We start from the raw sequence: 8,450 nt of genomic DNA, 5'->3' as shown, positions 1-8,450 counted from the left end.
TTTTTTCTTCAAGAAAGCCTTTGTGTAGCACTTGGTATTTTGCAAAGTGCTTTTAAATCCTTCTTACTGAATTTCATAGAAGGGAAGGAAAAACGTAGAGTTTAACAGTAACCACTTGCATTGACCATGGAGGCATGTGGTATCATGATATTCTTCATTAAATTTAGCTGTCCCTAATCACAGATTCCAAGGTAATAAATATAATTGTAGTGTATCTTCCCTCATCAGGAATGGAGGTGCATTTTAAGTTTTAATAATAAGTGCTAGAATGACCAAATTGCAGACTAATTGTTTCCATATTGTATTTAAAATGAGTTTTTAAAAACGAAAAAGAAATGACTATATACAATTAATGCTATTTATTGTACCTCTGGGCCTACTCTTCTAAAAATTGTAGCTTATCAATTTTTCTCTGTCAAGCTTGAACTAATGTAAATAATTGAAATAATGTAAAGTTATATTTTCATGTTTTTATAGATACAACATGACAAGAATACATAATGTAAGAGTATTTCAACTATGGATAATGTTGACTGGATAATGCACATCTCAATTACAAGCAGTAATCATAGTTTAATATCCATGTAACGGTGCATCAATATATTGCTATATAAATATGTCTGTGTGCATATAAGTGAAAAGTGGTCAAATGAGAGTGATGACAGCTGTCTAAAGGTTTTTTAATTCATTTTATATAAAAACTGTTATGGAAAGACCAAAATGTTTATGAAATATTCTTATGTAAATTTACAACTGTCCTTTACTGTACTTTTTTGTTTACAGTATAGTACCTTATTTTCTGCTGTGTTAAGTGGGTGTCAAACTCCAAGAAGACATACACTTTCTATAACTTCTATTGAAGATATTGGAATTTCCAATTTTTCATGTGTACTATGTCAGAAAATGCTTTCGATTTTATTTTTAAATCTAACATCGGATGGCTTTTCTGGAGTGTTGTAAAATCTTCAATCATACATAAAACATGTTCTTACAAAAGGCAAAGATCTTTATTTTTTTTACTTAACAGTACTTCAAACTAATAACAGTGAGAAACCATAAAGTGTATCTAAGTTTATTCCCAAGCAAACTCAACTGTTTCTACTGAATGAGGACATCTGTGCTCAATTTATATATCAGCTAGGTAGAAATGTAACAGAATAAAAATACCTGTTTTGTAAGCTAAAATAATTAACAATTCAGGCAGTTCATACCTACAATCATTAAGTGCTTCACATAGATGTAGGAATATGGCTATTAATTATATTACTCATTTTATTACAGATATACTTTGCTGCTAAAATATCATGCAATGCTATCACCAACCATCACACTGTATGTTTTCAGTTCATCTGCTGTGATAGTTATACTAAAGAGCAGAAAGGTGACTTACTTAAAAAATTCCATAATGTGTTTACGAAAAAGTGTTCTTTCAGTATCGTACTGAGAGTGTGTTAATAAGAAGCTAAAACTCTTGCCGTATTGTTTTTCTTTTACAAAGTTATCATTTTAGGTAATTCCATTCACAAATATTCTAAAATTATTAAGACAGTTTAGTTTTTCAAAATTACACATTAATATCTTTTAATTTTATGGATTTTAATATGTTTAATATTTCATGCATAAATATATCAGTGTATCTGCTTAAGGAAACAGGTGAGATCTTAACTTTGAAATCTGCAGATACATTAAATATTTTGGTGGCCATGATAGCAAATAGGAATAATGAAGGGAAGCATTAAAAATATAAGAATGCTACAGAATGATTTTCAATACAACACCTTAACAATATCATTTTAAAAACACTTGTTGAAATTAACTAAAATATAACACAATGTGATTTCTCCTCTTTCTTTTACTCCCAATCTCACCATTTCCTAGAGGTACCGGTCTAGTAAGTTGAAACAAATAAGTCAGGTATCACTTCTAGGTGAGAATGTATTTCTGGTTATATACATTTTTTTCTGCTGGATAAAATTAATTATATATTTCTTTTTGAAGTAAGTGGTTTGATTAGCTTAGCCACAAAAGTTGTCTATATTATCAATCTTAATTGATAATGTATGATTATTAATAATATTCTATGAGCTTCAGAGAGTATATTGGCTACATTTCACAAATTTTACATGTACTCTCAACAAGCTTATTAAAGCAAATATTAGAATAATACAAGTATCTGTTTAAAAGTAGAGGAAATGTGCAAAGAGTTCTCATACTTAAAATGATTTATTTTTAATCACCAACATGAAAGATGGGTAAGTATAAATGAATCATCATGATATAAAACTTTGGAAATGCATGAAAAGGTTTGTAAAAGTTGTATCACATTTTAAGCAGGAAGTGATTCATTCTCTTAATATGTCGTTTTGCTCAGACCATGACAACAGAAATTCTATTAGATTCTAATCAGGAAATTATACTTTCTCCATTTCTGAGTTTTAAAACAAATCATAGACAGCATATGACACTCCAAGTTCATAAAGTACATGACAATATTTAAACAGAGAGACTAAAACAAAAGCTCTAAGATCCTGTAAATATAGAAAAGTGCCTAGAGTCAATCTAGTCTATAAGAATTTGTGAATGTGTTTTATATCCTGTCTCTATTTATTTCCTTCTTGCTTTTCCATTTTATGTTCTCCTCTTGCCCTTAAATACTACTGCCATTTTTATACCTACTATACTTTTAATGGTATCTCATTTTTTAGTTTCTTTTTTTTTGCTTTTTTAAATGTTATTTCATCCATTTCGATCTTGCCTATTGTCACAGATTTTGCTTTGTGGGCACTTGGAATACAATTCATTTTGTCAAAGACATGACTGACAGTTTTAGAATCTACTTATAACTATAATAAATGACTAAGTATTTCTCTCTTGAAATAAAAATTTCTTGTTAAGCTCTATTTCACTATTTCCAACATATTCTCATTCTGTAATTGCAAATTTGTTATATTCCTCCTTGTTCTTAAAGAGTTTTGCAATCTATAGAGTTTTTGTAGAAACAAGGGGAGGAAGGATGAAAACTCTATTGAGTGTTTGCTCATCAGAATTCCCTTTTAAAGCCACTTGACACTGAGCACAAGCCAATTCTCTATTTTAATTTCACTCTCAAGCACTTCCAGATTATTCCTTAGTTGCTTTTTTTTCCCACTAGGTATAAGAAAATTTTGCTATTTCAGAGCCAAATTGCTTTTTCAATCTGCATAAACTCACTATTACTTCACTGGATATGCCTGAATTCACTGAAAGAATTTGGTCATCTTTCTTTCTTTTTTTTCCTTTCAGGTTAATGTGCCAATATTATTTTACTGTAAATTGGAATGTGGGGGAGTGGATTAACTCTTGAGTGGTAGTCAAAACCAGGATTCTAGTTTAACCTTCCCTTTTTCTTATGCTTCTCTTTGTCTCCTCAACTGGAGTATTTGGACACTGGGACTGTCTCACTGGAACGAAGAAAGGGAATTTGATATGATCATTAAACATAGAATGCAACATTGTATCTTTTAAAAATAATGGTTTGAAAAAAGTGGGTTCATGATTGGATTGCCATTTGGTACAGAAAATGTTTTTGGCGTCCAGATCCCCATTTGTTTCATCCTCTCAAAGCATTAGTAAAACAGTTCTGTCCTGTAACTTTCATTACTTACTTAATTAATTAATTCCATCTGGTAATATTCATTGAATTTCTTCCTGTATAAATATTTACCAAGGTAAGGGCTAAATTTGAAGCCTCTATTCTGAGGATTAAGTGTTATATTTTCATTAAAAAATGTAGGTCTTTGATCCCATTAATTTAGAAATAATATTATGACTACTTGGATTACTCTGTGACAATTAAGAGTTTTATATTTTCTATCCAATGATTTTTAACTGACAGTGTTGAAAATTTCATTTAGAACACATATCTGATAGCATTCATCAGCAATCTTAAATATGGACTCATATGTTTTTCTTATACAAATCTTAGATTGTGTAAGTTGTATGCCTATAAATTTATTTGCCATACATTCAATATTTTTATCTCTATTCTCAAACAGTCTTATTAAATCCATTAACAAATATCAGACCTTGGCAATTCTAAATTTCTGCTTCATGTATAGCTTACATATGTATATCTAGTATGAATTTTTTTGTGTGGGTGTTAATTCAAAAAACATTCAAATACTTTTGCTTAGCAGCTAAACAGCATCTTATATGCAAATGAAAACAACAATTAAAGAATATATGTGTGTGTGTATATATATATATATATATATCTCCTTATAAATATACACATTTGTATCTTAAGTAAATATATGTATTTATTTAAAACAAGCTGGTAATTTTTCAACCAAGAGCCTGTTAATTGATAATTTATTCCAGAAAATGTTTAAAATGAATATCACTATTTGTAATGTTCATTTGATTTTTATTTAAATATTTACACTTAATCACACCTAAATTCAATGAAGGTAGTTTATTTCAGATGGTATAGCCTTAGGGAAAATTTGGACTTCTATTAAATTTTATTAAAAACTAAACACAACATATTTTGTGTTTATGAACAAATATGTTATAGCCTTCATATTTTAATTACTATCATCCATTATATTGCCAATATTAATAGGAAAGAAAATTTATTTGATAAGTATCAGAATCAAACCAGTTATAAATTAATAGAAGTGTATTTTATATTTTTATTTTACTATTTATATGCAATTTAGAGGTTTTATATATAGAAATCACATTTTTCCCTGACATCTTATGGTCAAGAATTTTGTGATATGAGAAATGTATGCTCACTGGAATTTTATGATTTAAGCTATTGAGTATAGTTGACTCATATCTAAAGGCACTTTTGTGTGAATACTTACAGATTTTAAAGGATATAGCCTCATGAAAAGATTTGAGTTTATTGAAACCATTATGTAGAAAATGGAAATATGTAGTATTATGAACTATGTATTCTTACTTTGCCTATGCCTTCTACTTACCCCCACCCACTTCTACAAATTAAACGCTGTTTGACTGGTTATCCATTAGAGAACAGTTTTACTGAAGTCTTCGTTTTGGATTGCAATCACAATCATGTATAACAGTTAATTTTACGTGATTCCTAGATCATAGACAATCTATCAAACTTTGCACATCCTTCTTGCAAATATGTGCCTTAGTTCATAGTGAGGGATAATGTGGATGATCAGTGTGCAGCTGTCATGCCTATTTGGAGTTCTTTTTAAATTAAAATGCATTCCCAGATTTATAATATTTAACATGTATCTTAAAAGGATTTCAAGTCTGTTTATGTACATTATCTTGTCAGCTATTTGTGTTAAAGAGATAAGCATGTCTTTGTTCATTTTTATTTAATGTTGTTTGTGTTTCTATGTGTGTGTATGTTTATGTGTGTATTAAAAAAAATCCACATCCTCTGTAGCATTTACTCTGATAATTATTTATAAATTGTTAAGATAACTTCTGAGTTTTTATTGAAAAAAACACTAGATAAATTGGAATAAATTATTTATGGTTCTCTTTAAAGGGTTTTCAGAAGAAATTAATCAGCCACCTATGTTGGACATATAAGAGTCAAAGTAACTTAATCTTGAGCCCCAAATTATGCCTTGCTGGTTTTTTTTGTAAAATTCATTTTAAAGGGCTTGCTTCACCAAAATTAAATTTCCAAGATTTTTGTAATTCATAATTAGCTCTCAAATCATTTCCACATGGGAAAGGCTTTTGGAATCATGATTACATTGTGTCTCATCTTTTGCATGTTTTTTATCAGAAAAACAACCACTTGTGGGTAATAAAATTACACTTCGATTTCAGAAATGGTTTACTGGAAATCAAAAAAGAGTACATGCATCTCATATCTAAATACATTTTCTAAAATCAAAGGTTAGTAAGTTATCAATATAGTTTCCAAAGTGTCATGATCATCTTTGGGACAGCAATTTCCCTGATGAGATACTTCCTGAGGCTTGGAGGGACTAAGCCATCGGCCAATAGGACATAGCTAGTAAATGACAAAACAGAATTGTAACTCAGGTATGATTTTCTATTTGAATATTTTTTTTTCTTCATCAGATAAAATCTCTGTTCTCATACAAACAGCTATATGTGAGGATAGTAGAAATGCTCTATTCAGAGGAACATGGGTTTTTTTTTTCACCCATAATTGATGGTTTACCTCTTGAATTAGGATACATTCTTGCAATTCAATTTGTATCCAGAAAGTTTTCTTACTCTGAGTAGGGTATAGTATCATAGAAAAGGCTGGAGAAACATCATGACAATTTTAAATATTATTACTATTTTTTGTAAGTATTGGTACTTACTTTTACTAATATCCTAAATGTTTGTGATGAGAACATAATTAATTACTCGATTAGTGATTAGTACAGAAAGATACCTGTCCATTTTTGCTTAACGGTTGTCCTAAAACCTTTTTGTAAAAAGGTGAGATTATAAGAGAAATGCAAGTTGTCATTATCATATATTAATTTGCTTCTAAAAAATGTGAAAACATTTGGCAAATAAAAATATGAATTAGTTAAAATCATAAAGTATGCAATGTCAAATATGCATTTTCATTATTTATCTTTTCAGATGTTTATAAAGATAGTGACTTTTAGTTCTATTTGATTATAAAATAGTAAATCTGGGTTTATAGTTTATATAAAACTTTAATATCACACAGCAATATGTAAATTTCAAAGCACTTTCATGTTTCATTCTAGGTTTTTAGTCATTATTCACACATTCCACCATTATTCCTATTGTGATATTTTCTTTCCCAATAACAATGGCAACACCAGAAAATATGTTCACGAGCATAAAACTTATTTTATGATAGAAAAATATGCACACATTTACCATTTTTACTTCCGCTGTTTCACAGTTATTTTCCTATAACTTCGTCTTATTCATCTGGCCAGTTTTCACTTATAGGCATGGACATGACAGTGGTTGTTTGATCTTTTAATTTCATCTTCCTTACTGTTAAATCTTATAAAAATCTTTCCCATATATGATGAAGCAAAAGCCTAGTAAGCTCTCAAGCAGCATGTTCATGTTTTCTTTTCTTGTGACACCCCAAGACAACACAAGTGGGTTTGTATCTCCCACACCCACTCTACCCTAAGCAAAGCTGATTAAATATTTTTTGGTTGTTCAAATGATGTACCTGGTAGAAATCTCTCTAAAGTAGTAATGATGCTGTACTCTAGTGGTTTGCTTAAACATCAGATCCTTTTATTATAGTGCAAGCTTCCTGAAGCAGAAATATATATATAATTTTTTTTTTCTTTTGAGATGGAGTTTCGCTCTTGTTACCCAGGCTGGAGTGCAATGGCGAGATCTCTGCTCACCGCAACCTCCGCCTCCTGGGTTCAGGCAATTCTCCTGCTTCAGCCTCCTGAGTAGCTGGGATTACAGGCACGCGCCACCATGCCCAGCTAATTTTTTGTATTTTTAGTAGAGATGAGGTTTCACCATGTTGACCTGGATGGTCTCGATCTCTTGACCTTGTGATCCACACGCCTTGGCCTCCCAAAGTGCTGGGATTACAGGCTTGAGCCACAGCGCCTGGCCAGAGAATAAATATTTCTTATTTGTCTCCGAGTACCTGACATGTTTTGGGAATGATAATAATAACATATAATTACAAAGCACATATTATGTCAGGCATCACATTATGAAGAACCTGCTATTGTTACAATCGTCATTTTGCAAATATGGAATCGGAGGCACAAAGGCACAGAGAGATTAGATAATTTGCTCAAAGTCACACAGCTAGTTAAACGAAGAACAAAGTTTTGTACCTGGGCGTGATAGTAACAGAGTTGGCACTTGTAAGCTTCACATGAAAAGAGATGGGTGACAACATAATGTTATCTGATAAAAACATGTTCTAAATGTAAAAAGTGTTGACACACCAAATGGCAGACAGTTGCCCAGGGCATAAATGTATACATACATCACTGGAAAACATCACCTAATATATGATGAAGTGGAGAAAAGGGTATTTAGAGAAGTCCCCACGGGATAGTAGTAGATATAGTTGGAAGACTGCTCTAATGTCATTTAGGCTAGAGTGAGATCTCTGACAAATGTGCTCCAGTAGTAATGGAAAACTGCTAACCTGCCACTTAGAGAGAGTGTATCATGTTAGCTGCAGGGTTTTTGCTTTGCTGAGTTTGGTGCTGGAGGAAAATTCCTAAGCAAATAAGGTGAAATTAAACATAAATTATCCCCCCCACAGTAATTTTTTATAGCAAATTATTTTTACATAGGGTTGCTTTTTTTAAAAAGTTGTATTTTATGGCCAGATTTCTGGAAAACATGGTCTAATTAAATGGAAATTAATTTCATTTAGCAATCTTTCTAATGGCTTTCTTTCAAAATGGCTGTATTGTTTCAATTTCTTAGCTGCCTTCACTGAAACAACTCTCGCTACCTATAATGTAAAC

At 30.8% G+C, this 8,450-nt stretch overlaps 1 protein-coding gene across 1 annotated transcript in view; it reads left to right on the top strand.

Annotated features, from left to right (window-relative positions):
* Nucleotides 1–1,002, top strand: part of GRIA2 (glutamate ionotropic receptor AMPA type subunit 2) — a 141,050-nt gene extending 140,048 nt beyond the window's left edge. Inside the window, exon 17 of the mRNA XM_078366361.1 lies at nucleotides 1–1,002. This exon is cut by the window's left edge and continues 1,619 nt beyond it. The gene's annotated coding sequence lies outside the window, so the exon portion shown is untranslated.
* The last annotated feature ends 7,448 nt before the right edge of the window (nucleotides 1,003–8,450 follow it).

Source organism: Callithrix jacchus, chromosome 3, assembly GCF_049354715.1.
Source record: "Callithrix jacchus isolate 240 chromosome 3, calJac240_pri, whole genome shotgun sequence".
NCBI lineage: Eukaryota > Metazoa > Chordata > Mammalia > Primates > Cebidae > Callithrix > Callithrix jacchus.
Note: the sequence above shows the minus strand (reverse complement) of the source record. Positions and strands in the feature narration are given on the sequence as shown.